This window comes from Canis lupus, chromosome 12 (assembly GCF_003254725.2).
Source record: "Canis lupus dingo isolate Sandy chromosome 12, ASM325472v2, whole genome shotgun sequence".
NCBI classification, from domain to species: Eukaryota; Metazoa; Chordata; class Mammalia; order Carnivora; family Canidae; genus Canis; species Canis lupus.
In genome coordinates this window covers 48,110,479-48,127,855 of record NC_064254.1, presented here as the reverse complement: position 1 = coordinate 48,127,855, position 17,377 = coordinate 48,110,479, and the positions used below count along the sequence as shown (strand labels likewise).

General features: G+C 47.9%; 1 long non-coding RNA gene across 3 annotated transcripts in view; it reads right to left on the bottom strand.

Moving 5' to 3' along the window:
* Positions 1 to 16,578, bottom strand: part of LOC112658546 (uncharacterized) — a 33,840-nt gene extending 17,262 nt beyond the window's left edge. Inside the window, exons 1-5 of one of the 3 annotated variants that reach the window (XR_003135775.1) lie at positions 16,447 to 16,578; positions 10,480 to 10,549; positions 9,516 to 9,738; positions 7,577 to 7,666; positions 907 to 1,429 (exon numbers count right to left, since the gene is read on the bottom strand). This is a non-coding gene — a long non-coding RNA (uncharacterized LOC112658546). Of the gene's footprint in view, positions 1 to 906; positions 1,430 to 7,097; positions 7,339 to 7,576; positions 7,667 to 9,515; positions 9,739 to 10,479; positions 10,550 to 16,446 lie in introns of those variants that run through there. The other 2 variants (XR_003135774.3, XR_007401297.1) reach the window with 2 other exon arrangements.
* Positions 16,579 to 17,377: the final 799 nt, after the last annotated feature.

The window sequence follows — 17,377 nt, the reverse complement described above, 5'->3', positions numbered from 1 at the left end:
TCACCTACTCTAGATAACTACATAGTCCAGAAGGCAGGAATGATGACTTCAGGATTGGTTTCATCCAGGAGCCTTGCAACTCTTAACTTCAAGTATCATTGGGCTTCCTGTGGTAGCTCCTGATCCTTTAGGAATCACATCTCAATTCACATCCATCATAAAGAACAACTGTCTACTAAGAACCCCAGCAAAAGTTTCATTACATTTCACTGCATCTGATGATCATTTGCCCCTTACTGAACCAATCACTGTGGCCAGGAAATATAATGCCCTCTCATTGGCCAGGGTTAAGGCTGGTACCCACTGCTATAGCTGGGAATGGAACCAAGTCTCCCAAGATCTCCCTTCTTTAATCACTGTTAGCATTTCCTTTTGGCACCTACCTGAGGTTTATTCATATTCATTAGTTATAGTCAAAATGTTAACCAACTGTAGGCACTGGTGCTGACCAATCAGAACAGCTCTGGAGCAGCATACTGAATGTTCCCTGCCAAGCCAGGTGTTAACTCTATCTGGTTGTTAGGTTATAGGGAGGTCTGGGGATATCACGGGAGAGGCAGGATAGCTGGGAGGAGGAATTTGCAGGTGGTGATTAGGGAAGAGATTGTTTCCCAACTAGTATTCAGCTAGTTATTTATAAGCAGCGTTGCTATAACAAGAGTAGTGGCACTGCTAGTATTCCAGCTATTTTGGGGTGTATTTAATCCTTTCTACCACCATACATAGACCATCTTCCTAAAGGTTTATTTGTTCCTAAATCTCAGATAGCACCTGACAAGGTACATTTATTCATTCACTTGCACAGCAAGCATTTCTTCAGCCTAACAAATAGTGGGTCCTGAATAATTTAATTGAATGAATGCAATGGCCTCCTTTAAAAGGGTTGCAAAAAAAAAAGTATTACAGTTAAAGGAAGATACAGTTTAATTTAGGAGAAAGAATAAGCAAAGTTTGAGGAAACGGATAGGACTTCTAGGGAATGTATGATAAATAGACACAATCAAGTTGCCCAGGGACAGTGATGAAGATTCATCTGGAGCTTGTCTTGGTTACAAATATATTTTCCCAGATTTCTTGTTGATGGGATCCAGTGGAAAGGGTGCTTGTGGGGTGCAGGGCTAGGAGGAGGCCAGGTGGTATACAGAAGGGATGGCACTGCCCTGGGGCAAGAAGCAGGCAAAGAGTGATGACAAGCATGAGGCTGGCTAGCTGGAGTTAAGTTTGGAAGAGGGGAGCTACTTCCTGGGTCCCGATCACCTTCCTGGGATCCTCCCAGAGAAGAAAAGCATGAGACTGGGTTTGAGCTGGAAGTCCTCTTCTGGGGCATCTGGTCCCATTTTAGAGGTAAGTAAAGTGAGACCCAGAAATGCTAGGTGACTTTAGCACCGCTGGTTGTCTTTCTGATTCTCAGCTCTCTTGGTGTTATTCCCTGTGAAGATAAAGACGGGGAGGAAAAACGATTGCCTCCAGATAGGCAGGCAATCTAACCTTTGACAAAGCCCATAGGTAGCCCAGAGGTGGCTGCCCTTTGCCCTGTTTTCATCTGGAGCTTGAGTGACAAGAGGCACCCAGATGCCCATGGGGAGCACAGGTGCACACACACACCTCCAGGGCTTGGAAGTTTATTCAAGGTGAAGCAAAGACCACACGCACCGCTGATGGGTGCTCAGAGTTGCGTAACCTACAAGCACATGTCTACTTAGAAAAGTTTGATTTTGATTGCCATAGAAGGCAAAACATCTTAAAATGAAGTTGAGCTATCTTTGGGTAGGATGCAAAACCGCCCATGGGTATATCACATCAGAAACGATGTGTGATTTCTTCCAGTCCCTCAACTCAAAAAAGATGAACAGATTTAACTGATGCATTCTAAAAATAAATAAATAAATAAAATCTGCTTGGAGTTTGAAACCAAGTATAGAAGTTTCAGGGTCTTTTTTTTTTTTTTTTTTTTTTTTTTTTGGCGAGGGGCAGTTGGGGGATGGCAAGGTAAAGGACACTGGAATTTTTTTCCCCCAGTGGAAAGACAGAGTTATAACTGTACTGTTTTAGCTCTGAGCATTTTCTACTGAGTATAACAAGATTACTAAAGGTCACAGAAACAAGGTTGGCTTGGAAAAAATTATGAATGGTGGTTATCCACTTAAATCATCACACATATGCCAGAGGAGATTTCTTCTGAGTTGAAAACCAACACTCCTCTGTAGTGTCAGTAACAAAACAAGTGAAACCCAGAGCTGACCCGACTCACAGGACTCAGATCAGGAGACACAGCATCTGCCTGCAGGACAACCAAGTGTGGGTGCAAACCAAGTGAGGGCGCGTGCCCTCAGCTCTCCCGTCCCGCCACCCTCCAGGGGCCAGGGTCTTGGGCGGTGGTGGTGGCCCTGCAGTCTTCATCACTCAGTCATCCTCTCTGGCAGCCAGGGGTTCATGGGCCTTCCTCTTATTGGAGGCACAACTGAGCTTTCCCTTCTTAGATAACAAAATCTTCTGGATGGGAGCAGAATGTCCTTCATGGGTCATCTAGTATAAAAATAGTCAACTCACTAAATTAATTTTGTTGTGTAAGGACCCCTTACCCCCACCCTTTGGACTGAAAGTTTATTCTTTTAGTTCTCTTTTGTCTTTTTTAGAAAAGAGATTTAATGTGTTACTGTGGTGCAGAAAATCAATGCTTTGAAATCAATGGTAATTTCTCAGGCTGTTTAAAATTATTCACATGGCTGGCTAAGGCTGCTGCTGATAGAAAAACACAGTTTTGTTGCAGAGGAAGACTTCAAGTTGGAAACCTCACTGGTGGTGTGTATCTGCACGTCTTTTCTTGCTAGAACTTGAATATTTATCCTGCAACCCAGGCACCAATCCTCATAGGGTGCTGGAGGCTCTAGCATGTGTCCCTCTGAGCTGTCAGCCTGGCCCTCCGAGCTTCCAGGGGGATGTGTATGAGGCCAGGGATGGTGGGGGGCAGGGGGGAGTGTGGACAGCAGGCATGCATTGTGCAGACGTGTGATAAGTGATGCCAAGCTCGAGGAAGAGTGAGGTATGAGGGGTACACGTTGCAGTGGAGGTTTGAAAGAGGCCGAGAGGGTCCTTGGTTCCTTTAGGAAAACTGCCTGGAGGAAGGGCCGTCTTCTTGAGCCAACACCGTGCAGAACTTTGTAATGAACACACCACATCCAGCCTGTGATTAACACTCCCAGCAGCTCTGGGAAGTAGTCATCATTATCCTTACTGTGTGGGGGAGTGGACTGGAGCCCAGAGAGGTGGACCTGGGATTGCATGGGCCCAGACACACAATTCTACAGGTTCAGGGCTGGGCTTGGTGCCATGAGGGGACCTTAAAAAAAATAGAAGACCCCGTTCTCCTGGAACTCACCCTAAGATGGAGAAGGTAAGGTGCCTAGTGTAAAAACCCTGGAAAATTATTTGTAGCAACTTGTATGCTGAAAGAATATTGATTCACATCTGCCACTAATTAGGGTGTTCCTGGCAGGGAGTAGTGCCTTCGCCTAGGAGGCCAGTTCTTTGGATGCTATAGCAAACCCCCATCCCAAGTACCAGTACCAAACAGACAGCTGGGCCCTGTCCTATTTGTTCTTACTGAGGCGCAGACAGCTGTCTGACAGGGACACGCTCCTAGGACCCTCCTTCTCCACCCCAGAGCTGGACTTGTCATCACACTCACCAGTAGGGGGTCATTCCTAGGCCTGTATCACCCATATGGTGCCTCTGTGGGACTGGAAAAACTGCCTCCTCTGGGCAAGGCGGCACAAAGATTGCAGAGCCTCTAAGCCAAGAGTGAACTGGTGCTCAGCCCCTTCCACACCAGAACAGAACACTAACTGCACATCCTAAGGGGTGAGCCTGGCTATTCTTTATCAGCTCTTCCTGGAGCCAGCCAATGCCCCGCCAAGCAGCTCGCTCCATTATAGCTGCCCCTGGAGAAGTGTTTCCCCCAAACCCAGAACTTCTATATCCCCAAGAAGAATTTGGTTTGGACAGTGGTTATTAAAATTTCTAGTTCTAGTGATCACTCTGGAGAGTGCACCTGGGGTGTTGGGGAGGCAAAGGTGGCAACCGAATAGATTGAAACAAGGAGTCGACTCCCTGGAACTTGTATGCTTCAGCCACACCAAATCACAGCTCAATAAATCAGTCAGCAATAAATCACACCAGGGTGGGTGAATCTGCACCAAAATTCATTAATAACATTGTCACCGTTCACACCATAAGACAAATGCTGTCCAGATAAATTAGAAACAGAGGAGGGGCGCCTGGGTGGCTCAGTGGGTTGTGTCTGCCTTTGGCTCAGCCAGGAGTCTGCTTCTCTCTCTCCCTCCCTCTGCCCCTCCTTCCCCATTTGTGCCTTCTCTCAAATAAATAAAGTCTTTAAAACATAATAAAAAATAAGCAGCAGCCAAGTTGCCTGAGAAAAATGTCAGTGACACATCACAACACAGACAATCTCTTGAGGGAATCAGGACTGCAGTTGATGTGCATTCTAGGGAAAACCTTCCAGCCTTCATGGAAACATTCAGAGGCATTTTCCTTCATGCCACAGGTGTAGCTTGCTTTATTGACAGAGACATTCCTGAGAAGTTGTAAATAATTTGAGTTTGGGGAAAAATAATTTATATTGTGTTCAAAGAGAACTCAATATTTCACACACTACTACAGTTAAGATTCTTCCTTTTGGAGGGATTTTTTTTTTTTTTTTTTTTTGGGCAACTCCTGCTCCTAAACCAGTATTAACCTGGAGGCTATAACTGAGCTCCAATGGCCATGGCCTTGTTTAGGGAAAAATTATAGGCAAAATTTGTGTATATGTGTATTTTTTCTGGAAAGGTCCAGAGCTTTGGGATACCTGGGTGATATAGCAGTTGAGTGTCCGCCTTTGGTTCAGGTCATGATCCTGAGGTCCTGGGATTGAGTCCCACATTGGACTCTCCACAGGGCGCCTGCTTCTCCCTCTGCCTATGTCTCTGCCTCTCTGTGTCTCTCATGAATAAATAAATAAAATATTAAAAAAAAAAGAGGTCCAGAGCTTCTGCCTAATTAATGCTCAGAGGGTTTAACAATCCAGAAGCAGTTTAAGAACTGAAAGCAGTTTTTTGGATAAGGTTGGAGTTGAGTATTTGAGCACACCTGTGCGGATCTGGGCAGGACAGTCCCTTGGATGTGCTTACTGCCATGAATTATGTTCAGGCCAGGTGACTCCCTTGTTCTTGGCACCTAGCAAGTTATCACACCTTTCTGTGAGCATCTGTAAAAATTATAAAAGAGGAACCCTGGACACAGAGCTGACCCTGCCTCCCATATCCAAAAGGAGTGACCAGCCTATGTTCATGTGGGGTTATGCTACTTAGCCCCTCTTAGACATGAAGGTTATGGCTAACATGTTGCCTCAGAGCCAGCCCATAGTATGTCCCGGGCTTCCTAGAAGGGCACAGTCTGGAGTCATGCTGTGTTGAAGAGTCTGTTTGAGGCTCTAGCTGCACCGTCCACCTAGGCTCATCCTCTGAGCCTGGACATGCAAGGCCCGAGCCCCTTTTCTCCCTCAGCTTCGCTCTTCCATGAAAGGAATAGATTCAGTAACACAAAAGGTGTCCCTGTGGTCAGTGCATCTTTGCTCGGAGTTGTCATTAAGTGCTAGTGGGTTGCTGGATTTTGCATCACACTGGATCCTAAAGGACAATGAACTGGGCCAGCAATTGTTGAGGTTGGACTGATGGCCATGATGGAATGTCAGGTGGAAACTGGGAAAAGTAGGTGATTTATTTACAGGTGGCCAAGTAACTGAAAGTGAAAGCTGCTTGCCCCTCACTGGGACATCAGGATTATGGTTTCTTTGCTTTCCAAGCCAAGTGCTTGTTTATGAACATTGTCCAATAAGTCACCACCGACAAGGGACATGGGGGAGTGAGGGAGCCAAAGGCTCAATGACCCTCCAGGGATTTCTGGGCTCCATTCCTAGTCCTGAATGAAAAGCTGAAGCTCCTTCATTTTCCTAGGTTGTTAGGCATGAGCTGGGGTGCAGGACTGGCCTCCATCAGCTAACTTGCAGGCCGATTTGAGTCAGTGAAGGGTAGTCAGACAGAGTCCCACACCTCAAATATTTTCATTGCTGTCCCTGCCCCTCCATTCCAAGAAGGGAGATGTGAACCTGGCATGCTGGCCGCATCTGCAGTGACTTGTGAGAACTTAGGACTCTCTGCCCCACCTTCCACGTGGCATAAATGCTGCTCAGGAGACTATAAGTAATGTTTCAGAGATCCAAAAATTCAGAGAGCCATCTTGACGAAGCTAACCAAGCTCCATTAGTGTCTTTTAGACAACCCCACGACAAAAAGCATTTCCCGTGCCAATGCACGTGGTAGAATGTTTTCTTTTTGATGATTTCAGAGATTTAAAAATGTCAAAAAGATTCTGCCTGTAAATGTCCCCACAGTGATTTTGTCATTTTGCAGAGAAAAGAAAGCAAGCTTCACCACCACCCCTTTCAGAATAGACCAAGCTGCAGAATAGACCACCCCTTTCAGAATAGCCCAGCCCCTCCTTCCACTACTCCTTTCTACCACACCCCCAACTTATTTATATTCTGATCTTCAACGCACTTGAAAAGATGTTATTTCAAATGTTCCAACCAGAGAGAAAATCTTCCTCCTGTTTTTTAGAGCCTGCCATCAAAGGACTTAATCTGCATTTGGGTGGCTGCAGATGTGGGTGATGGAGGCTGGAATCATACACAATGTGGCAGAGCTGGCTGTCCTTGGACTTCATCGGGCGGCCCCCTGCCCGCACCACTGAAGCCCCCCAGGTCCAACAGCAGAGCCCACTGGTCCAAGGTGTCACAGCCCAGAGATGGGGAGATCCCAGCCCTCCCAGAGTGAACTGTGTGTTTACCTGGGGAGTGGCAGTCAGAGAAGACACAAAAGTTCACTCAGCCTTTCTAAATCAGTACTCACTACCAATTGATCAAGGTTAAGACAAAATTTTCCCTTGCATGCTTTGGGTAGGAGTCAATTTGCAGAGATTAATCAAATAGCAAAAATTGATGGAGAACTTTCTAAAACAATCTGAGAAGACCAACAGAGTCATTTGTCTGACAAGTATTTGATGGTTTACTGTGTGTCAGTTGATGAGGGTAGTGACATATATCCCTCTTTTAAGGAATAAAGCAGACAGATGAACAACAATACCACGTTGGGTGCCTCTATGCCACCTGAGATGGTATGAGGTGCTATGGGAGTGGGCTGAGGGTCGCTTATGTCAGACCCAGGGATTGGGGATCTTGGATGTCTTTCTTCCCTGAGGATGTCATGTCAAAACCAAGACCTGGAAGATGTAAAGTGAGGAGGCAGTTTGGAAAAATCATGCTGACTGCCACGTGGGCAATAAAACGGGAATGCTGAGGAAGGAGAGGAGGCTGTGGGAAGAGGGGGTGTGGCCTGACCTAGGGGAGTGACAGTGGGTGGAATAAGAAGCAGCAACCTTGGAAATGGATGAGATGCAGAGGGAGGGGGAGAGGAAGGAGTTCAGGAGGAAGCCTGTGTTTCTGGCCCGGGTGACTCACTCTGCAAGGTGGTGTATTCTCTGATAGGAGGTCCTCCTGGAGAAGAAGGAAGAGGAGGAGTGCACCAGAGGAGTGATTTCTTAGAAGGGGCTGCGGGTGTAAGGAGAGAACAGAACTTGATTAGGTCAGGTTTAGACAGGTTCAGGGTGCTTCTAGAACAGAGAGAAGTTCAGCAGGCAGCTGAACCCCTGGGAAGGGAGTGCAGGTGTAAGGGAGATCTGGGCTGGACATTAGGTCTGGGAGAGCCTTAGGTAGTTGGGAGACTTCAGTGACGATTACAGACTTTCCTAAGTATTTTAGAAGCATCCTTAGCAATCAAGAGTTTGGTGCTAATTACAGATAACAGCAGGCCTCATTTGCATATTAACAACTAAATGTACTAATTACAAATTAGCTTTATCTATTCATTAAAACTCGCCCAGGAGGCCTTTTTACTTAGAAAGGCTTAGATAGCATTTAGTTAAATTACTGTGCGTGCACCTGGAAGTAATAACAGCTGCATTTCTTATATGCCATTGTATAAATCAGACTGGCAAAATAGAGGCTTTAATAGATTTAAAATCAAAAAGGAGATTCAGTTTTGCAACCTCAGAAAGCCAAGGCATGCATGTGGCTAACAGTAGTTTCCAGTGCAAGTAAAAGGAAAATAAAAATTTGTTCTAGTTTTGTTTTAAATTTTGTATAGCTTCTTCTTCTTGAGGAAGCAGGGTCCCCAAATGGTTCCCAAAAGGGCCTCGAAAGCAAATGGACTTTCCAGACTGAGAATGAAAAGAAGCTCCCCTCCCCTCCACCTGCCTCAACCTGGGCAGCTGCCTGGAAAGCTGCATCACCCCACCTGGAACAGGAGAGGGAGGGTCCAGGAGGAATGGCTCAGAAAAAAAGGGGGGAGGCGGGATACTATAGAAGGTTTGCTGTACCCAAAGGTATGAAAGGGAATTTTGGGCTCCGTTGCAGTTTGGGAATGAGTCAGCGATAGTGTCATTTAAAAACAAAGCAAACTGACAATTACTAACACCAGGAAAGACAAAAAGCAAACTGAAAAAAATGTTCTAGTGTATCAGGTGGCTCAGCTCTGCTGAAAACATTAAACCAGCCACTGATTTAGCCAACAGCAGTGATGTAACTATATTGAGAAAATGGAGAGGAGGCAATGGTGTATATATATACATATATGGGAGAGATGGCATCGTCTTCCACAATCAATCTAAAACTGGAAAAAAGCATTCCACGTATGCTGCTTGCAGATATGGAGATAAATACCAGAAGACATGGTCTTTGAAGAATGAGAATTAGCGGGGAGACAAATGGGTCCATGACAGCTGTTGTCTATTTATGCTTTGTAGCCTCTTTGACTATTTAGTATATACATGTGGTACTTTGATAAAAAAAAAATACATTTTCAAGGGCCTATGAAGTCATGGGAGACTAGTTTGTTTTGCTTCAATTGCTAAGCAAAGGCAGCAAAAAAACGGTGTTGCCTCAGGTCTCAATTTACCAGAGCACAGACGGAGCAGCTGGGGGCTCGGCCATCTGAGACCCCAGCACCCAGCAGGTGTTGCTGGGACAAAGGCAGTGTGGGCTGATGGAAGACAATGCAGTCCTACTTGGCATTCACCTGTCTCAGTGTCTTCAGGAGCTTCCAATCACCTACTTGAGAAAATCCCAATTCCATAACTTCGACCTTTAGGGCCCACCTCTCCACCTCCTGTCATTCCTCCCATCACATTTGCACCCTCAGCCACCCTAAACAGATTGTAGTACTGCAGTATACACGCGCGCACACTCACACACACACAACCTCATGACAGACTCTCCTAATTCTCTGTAACCTGGCTAACCCCTAACTCCTGCTCAGTTCCCTGTGACATCCTCATCCAGACCTTTCCTTCTGAAAGCCCTCATGACACCTCCTGTGGGTTTCCAGCATGCCCTGTCTTACCTCCCATATTACTGGTAATCCCTCTCTTCCAGCCCTCAGGGGCCCCTGGGGCAGGAACTGTGCCTGGTAGTGTTGCTCCAGTGAATGATTCTGCCAGGAACTTCATGACCAGGTGACAGCGATTCCTTCACTGCATCTTCCTTTTGCTCCTCCGTCCAGTCTCATTCCACCACAAGGCTCCTGTCCTCAGCAAAAGCCTGCTCAGTCTCTGCTTCTCTCTCCCCTGAAGGAAAGAGAAATCCAGGTCAACTGAGGGAGTAAGAGAGTCCAACATAGCTCAAAAGGATAGAAGGCTTGTGTGATATTGGGCCAGGCACCACCCTAGAGCATAGAGGGAAGGTTCTGAAGGCCTGGCCATGTGTCCTCAGCTGGGGAGCCTCTCATTACACAGTCCTTCATCTTCTTGAAACCTTCCAGGAAGTGGCAAGCTTTACATTCAACCATTAGCACTTCCTGACCAACGAGTTCAGAGTGCATTGCCTAGGGGAAGAAGGCCAGTGGTGAACCCTGTCCAACCCTTCCCTGACCTTAGCAGGACCCAGTCTTACTATACCTGGGAAAAGCTTTGTTCTCATCTCTGTCTGGCCAGGGGGGCCCAAACAGGGACATGTGTGGAGTGCCACACTCCTCACAGTTGAGAACACCCATCCTGGCCTGGCATCCCGGCTTCCCAACAAGGATGAAAACTTCCAAAGGGAAGACCAGCCAAAAGAGGAGGGAAAGTAGTCAGCAATGGTTAGCAGGCACCAGGAGAAAGTGGCCTAGAAGCATGACAGGCTCTATGATGACAGTAATAGATATAATAATGATGCTAAGCATTTTCTGAACTCTGATGTGGTGCCAGGCATGGTACTAATGCCTTACACATGTCATCTCATTAATCCTGTCAACACCCTGCACAGTAGATGCCGTCACTATACTGGCACTTAGCAGAGGTGAGTCCCAGGGCTCAGAGAGAACTCACCTGTCCAGGTCACGCTGAGATGGTAAGGTCAGGAGGGGTCCCATTCCACATCTCTCTGGCCTCAAAGAATCTAAATTTTTAACATGGATGTTACATAGGTTGGCAATGAAAAGAAGAGTTAGAAAAGAGAAAAAAGGTGATGGAATTTTTTTTTTTTTAAGTTTAGGGGAGGCTCAGCACATTTTAAAGAATGAAATTCTTTAAAAAAGATTTTTAAAAACTTATTCATGAGAGAAACAAAGAGAGGCAGAGACATAGGCAGAGAGAGAAGCAGGGTCCCCAAGGGAAGCCTGATTGTGAGACTCGATCCCAGGATTCTGGGATCACAGCCCAAGCCAAAGACAGACAGTCAACTACTGAGCCACCCAGGTGCCCCTGAAGAATGAGACTGAATGCATCCTACCAACACCTCCTCCACCCCAATTCCTCCTCACCCCAAACTAGCAGCCCAGGTACTTCAGGGGTTCTGGGGTCACTTTTTCTTCCTCAGTTCCAAAGTTGAATGAACTGTAAACAAGTAAATGTTTTCAATAATGCTCCCTGAGGTGCGACCTTAATCTGCATCTTGTCTAGACTTTCTAATGCCCCTGCAGGAGCACCGGATCTTATCAGCGTCTACATTTTTGACAGGCAATAAGCTCACACTTCTCTGGGCTGATGGCTCCGGGTGCCTTCCGCAGCTAGTTAGTAATTTCAGATGTTGTGGGAGGGAGTTCTCTGTGGAAGAATCACACTTTCAATCCAAAATTAAAGCTCAATTTGGTCTAATTGTCCTTGATTTTATCAGTTGCATAAAATGGCTGATTCCATATGCAAAAATAAATAAATAGTTGTGCAGCTTCGAAATCCCTTCTTCTGGGGGCCAGATCCCATCAAGTTCTATGCTGTCTCTCATGCTATTTCCATCCACCAAACAGTGCTGATCTTTCTCTCTCCTCTTCTATTTTCTCTTCTTTCTCTGCGCTTCCCCCAGTCCTTACCAAAAAAAGAAAAGCATAGTGTCTCTCTGTGTGTGTCTATCTCCTCTGTCTGTCTTGTTTAATTTTAGAATGGAAGTTCCTTAAGAGCAAGAATAGTTCCTTCATGAGATGATGACACCCAGAAATCTGGAAATGCCTATCTAAATGGTAAATTGGTACATCGGAATAAAGAAAATAATAAAACTAGCCATTTATTTATTCCTCCAGCAGCCATTTCTTTGCAAACAGAGACCACATTTTAGGCCTGAAACAAAGAGGTAGAGAGACTATCCCAGGCCTCTGGTGGGAGAATGCCTTCCAAGAACATCCAAAGATTTACCCTCAAGCACAGAAGGTGCCCATCCCTCATGGGCAGCAGGACTAAACTCCAGCCTGCCCCTGCCTCTGGTTAACTGTGTGACTTTGGACAAAGGCCTTCCCCTCTCTAGTCCTTCCTTTTCTTTAGTGGAGGGTCAGGGGATGGTCTTAGGTGCATTCCAATGGTGGCCCAAGGACCTCTAGGAGAGAGAAGGGAGGTTAGCAGTGACCCAAAGGAACTGATGGACACGATGGAGGCCCAACTGCAGGAGTGGCCAAGGGATGGATGTGAGCTGAGGCATTTAAGGGAAATTTGGGAGGCAGATCAATAGGCCTGGTGCTCAATGGGTCTAGGGTGAGAAGAGAAGAGTCTGGAGAGACACTCTCATTTCTGCCTTGGGGACCCAAGAGGGTGTGGAGGACATGGATCAAAGTGGCAGTAGGAGGAGAAGGTATCAGATTGGAATGTACCATCTGTGCTGATTTTAAAACATGTCCACAATTTCTTTAACACTATTCCTATCTTGAATATGGACTTGCCTTAGTGACTAGCTCCTAATAAATATAAGGCAATAGAAGTCATGCCATGTGACTTTTAATACCAGGTCATAACCTAATTCAGTTTCTATAGGGCTCTTTCTTAGTCTCTTGCCTTTGGAACCCAGCTACTATGCTATGAGAAAGCCAAGGCCAAGTGGGAAGGCCTTCGGTAGGCACCCCAGCCGAGGTGCAAACTGATAGCTGGACCATGCAAGAGAGAAAGCCTTTGGAGACGGCTCAGCCTCTGCTACCATTGGCCACAGCCTCATGAGAGACCTGAAATGAGAACCACCTAGCTAGGCTGAGTCAAGAGCCAGAACTCTGAGAAGTAACACAGACTTCTGTTACTGTTATGTTACGCCACTATGTGTGAGGTGGCTTGTTATGCAGCAGTAGGTAATCAGAACCCACTCCAAATGGGGAAAGGTGCTAGATCATTCTGGGTCCTGGCAAAACACAGAGGGTCCATGCAGATGAGTTAAAAGGAGAGAGTTTAAAGAAAAGGTTATCTACATAGGTATGGGCAAGGCTGAGAACCAATAAGGGATGATGAAGTACCCAGAAAAAAGCAACAGGAGTCATGCCTGCCTCTGCGCCAGACAAGATAAAGGGAGAGGACAGTGTGGCTAGAGCCTGGTGGCCATGACAAATATGAAAGAGAAACTGAGAAAGATGAGGGCCTACTAGAATCTCAGCAAGCCTGGGAAGGAGGGTAGGAAGGAAATGGCTACAAACACCCCTCACTCTTCCTCCTCTGACTTTCCCATCTCCTGCTGAGGTCTCCCATCAGCTGACTCAGTGGTGGGACCAGAGGGTAAGGGAGGCAGTAATGCCATGTGTGGAGCCAAGGCTCCCAGACCATGCATCAAGGTGGAGAACACACGTGGACAACAGCGAATGCAAACCAATCAGCAAACATGAATGGAATGAAGAGACAAAGTCTTAGCAGAAAGACAGCAAATGCAACATTTAAGGACAAAGTGAGGCAGAGGTGCCTGCAAGCAAGAAGGTGAGGATGAGATCTCAGGGCAAGAGGACAACTGGGTAGAAAGTCCTGCTGCTCATAAACCCTTCCAGGGAAGAATCTGAAAGTAAGGGCCAGGACTATCACCTTCACTCGGTAGGTTCCCACATTTGCAGACAGCTGGCCCCTCCTGGACTCTAAGAAGGGGAGTGGATAGAAAGACGGCCATAGCACATCTATCTTTTGCCTTGTAGGCTGGTCTTGCCTTACCATCTGGACGCTTGGTGCTGAAAGGACACGGGCAGTCGTACTTCTTGTGTCTCTTGTGTTGTGTGCACAGGGACTCAGGTCTTACCTGAGTGGGAGTGTGCATGGAGGGCAGAGGGCCCCTAAAAGTGCAAGTGCAAACAGCTTGGGGGTTGTTTTTCCTGACTAGTTGAGTGAGTTAGGAAGCAGAGACAGTCTTTCCGCATTGGCTGGAAGACTTCTCAGAGCATGTGTCTTGCTTTGAGTTATTGTCCTAGAAGACAAGACTAGCTAGCTCCCCTTTGTGGCAACACCACAGCCTGGTTTGTCTCCTCCTTCACTGAGTCCTCATGTATCTGGCGCAGCGCATGCTGGGGACGGGGTCCCTGGATGGTGCTGGTGAGTGGACAGTGGTGAGAGCAGGAGGGCTGACTGCTTCAAATTTCAATATGAGATTCATGTCTGGAGACTTGGGGGTAGTTCTCTGACTCACATTTAGCGTTAAAGTCTCCTCTTTACCATGGGAATGTGGGTTCAGATTGGAATGGTTAGGAATGTGCCTGCCAGCCCCATGTGCCAGGGCATTTCTCAGCCCTGGGACCCAAACCCAGTGTGGAAAAAGTTCTGGAAAAAGTCCAGGAAAAAGTTCTGTGATGATAGAAATGTTTTTCTGTATGGTCTCATGTAGTAGCCACTGACTGCAGCTACCAGAAAGTGGCTAATGTGATTGAAATACTGAATTTTAAGCTTTGTGTCATTTTAATAACTAAATGTAAATATACAGAGCCACATGTGGCTAGTGGCTCCTGTGGCATGGATGGGGCAGAGGGTATGGATGGGAAGATTGTTCTGTTTTTAGTTCTGGGTTTTCCATGCAGCCCAGAAAGTGTGAGGAGCAGGATCTCTACTCTGGGGATCTAAGGAAGAAAATAAGTACCCGCTCTTTAAAGGGAAGTACCAGGGCTAGAAGTTAGTATCTGGCCAAGTGCTTCCAGAAGGAAGAAGTTGGATCTCAGCAGGTCTGTAACCTGCTGGGGTGTGGAGAGGGCGGGCAGAGCAGATGAGCAGGGAAAACTTTCCCACCCCTGAGGAGCCAAGAGACTTGCCAAAGCTGGAAAAAGTGAAGGGTTTAGGACCAGAGCATTAAGACAGAGAATAAAGTTGGAGAACTATTGAAAAGAGGAGGAAGGAAAAAGAAACAGTGGAAAAAGGAAGAGTTGGCCGCTGAGACAGGACTCATGCCCATCCCACCTGCCAACTCAGAGCCAGCAAGCGTGTTCTTCAAGGTGTGTGCCAGCAAAGGATCATTTGCTAGAGGGCATCTGGAAGAGGAGCCAGTCTGGCCCCTGTGGAACTTCTTGGTGAGCTAGGAAGGGCAGAGTAGACTGTCTTCAGTGTACCGCTTCCATCTGCGGTCTTGCTGGCTAACACCCCAATACCACTGATCTTGGGTGAGGGGCCTGGGAGCAGGTCCCAGACCCCAGCCCAGCTCCCACCCACTAAGAGGCTGGGGTGCTTGGAGTCAGAAGGTGCCTGGGGCTGTGAAGTGAGCCAAGAAGCTGCCCAACAGCTGGGAAGGAGCTCTGCCCGATGCACTGTTCCAATGCCAAGGTTCCCGTTTCTGCTAGGACAGAAAGACATGTTGTAGGATCAGGAAACACAGAATTATTTTTTTTCTATTCTGCTGAATCACTTCTAACATAATAATAGGGCAGTGGTAGCCGGTTGATTTTGGCCTTGAAACTGAATAGGCCTGTGTCTTGGTTCTCAGCCCTTGGTCTTTTCCTATTTCTATCTTTCTTTCTGGAAAACAGCGCGTTTTTGCATCAGCAAAGGCAGAGACCTAGGTGTAGGTCAGATAGGGATGGGTGAGAGTGCTCCAAGTCCTGCCTGTTATTTATGCATCAGTCAGTCAGGGCCAGGCCAAGGAGGAGGTGGGTTTTCCTACAAGACACAGAAGACAGGAAGACTGGTAGTTTTTCTGTTCTACTCACTGGACAGGGGCTTCCAGGGGCCATGGAGCCTGCCATTCTCACTTTTTTTACTTCATCCATCTATCCACCCATCCACCTACTCAACCATCTATCCATCCACCCATTCATCCATTTTGAGTAAAAAATTCTCCAATGTCCTGAGTTTACGCCTTCATTTTTAGGGGTATGATAACCAAAGCACCACACCATAAGTTGATTTTGCGGCTTCTATACCCCAACTACATTTCTTGCGCTGATAACTGTGTCTGTACTTTTAAGCTCAATGCCTAAACCAACTGACGTCCCCAGGAGAACATTCTGAGGCCTGGAAGACTGACGAAAGGAAGAGCCATCAAGAATGTATGTGAGGAGCGGGAACATCTCCTATGGGGACTAAAACAAGGAGCATGGCCACATTCCCCCCAACCCCCCGCCCCAGGATTTGGATTCCACTTGCCTTCCGTTAAAAAAAAAAAAAAAAAAAAAGTTATTTTCCACCCTTCTGCTCTGAAGAGTTTCGCTGTCGGTGGTCAGAGCAGGAAGCCCTTTTGGTGAGCGGTGGAGGAGGGGAGGACCACGTGCTGGAGTGACGCCCCGCCCCAGGGCCCCCGCGCACGCGCAGAGCCTGCTGAGCGCGGGAGGCGGGCCGGGGGCCGCGTCCTCTACCCGGTGCTAGCCCATGGCAGGTGCTCGCCCACGGCAGCTGGCCGCCTCGCCGGGAGCTGAGACTGGCGCTCCGGTTCCCGAAGAAGCTCGTCACTTTGCTCCTCTTCTGCTCCCGGAGCAGCCAGGTAATGTGTTGTCTTCAACCACAGAACTGTACACGTGGCAATTCAGCTTCAAAGGAAATGCCTCGCCTGTGAAACAATCCTCGCCGTGCCAATTGTGGGATGATCATTTCCCACACCGAAAACACACTGAAAATGTTGGCTTTTAGGACACATCAACAGCGGAAATGCGAACTCACTTGTTGAAGCAGAGAGAAGGGAAACGGCATCTCCTCAGCGCGGCCAGTCAGGATGCACAGCTGCTGCCGGCGTCGCCGCCGCCACGTGTCTTCCGGTCAGTTTGCCGCGCGGCCCCGCGAGGCTCCGGCACGGCTTCCGGAGGAAGTGCCCGCCCCCCGCGGCGGCACGCGCCCGACGCTCGACGCTCAACGCTCGACGCTCGACGCTCGCACAGGGCCAGTCGCCGGGAGTCGGCGCTGCGTGGTGGTCGCCGCCGCTCGCGCTCCGTGATGGAGGAACTCGGCCTCCTCTTAGAGCGCGGTCAGCTCTTGCTTATTTCCTTCAGTTTCGCTCCCTGCCTGGGGTGAGTGGCTGGCGCCGGTCCGTGTGCAGATTCACAGCCGGGCTGGCCTTGCTCAGCAACGAGCTGGAGTGCGATCCTTGGCGACACCGTGACACAGGCCTCTTTCTGGGGAAGACCCAGAGCCGCAAAGTGCCTGGTGGGACCCTCAGCCCTTTTCCAGCACGTCCGTGGGAAGTGGCGAGCGTGCGTGTCCCGCCTCGTGGCGGGTTCTCTCTCTCCCACACCTTCCTCTGAGGACGGTGAGGCCTTTGTGGGCTTGTTACCGCTCTGTCGCCTTAACTGCAGCCTACCCCAGATCTCACCAGAGGCTGCTCTGCGCCCCGATGCTGGCTGCCAGTGAGAGTCAATTTCCCTCTCATGAGATGTAAAACGAAACAAAGCAAAACTCCAACACCCAAACCTGGTGATCCTCTTCTGTTGGTGCATAAGCAAGAGCAGATGCAGTCCTGTCCCCCAAATGTAACCCCCCAGACATCAGGGAGCCTGCCTGCTGTTGCCCCCTTTGCATCTCAGAGTCTATGGGTCAAGCTTGCCTCAGTGAGCATCAGTTTGCAAGGTTAAATTTACTCTGATGCCTGGACATAGCA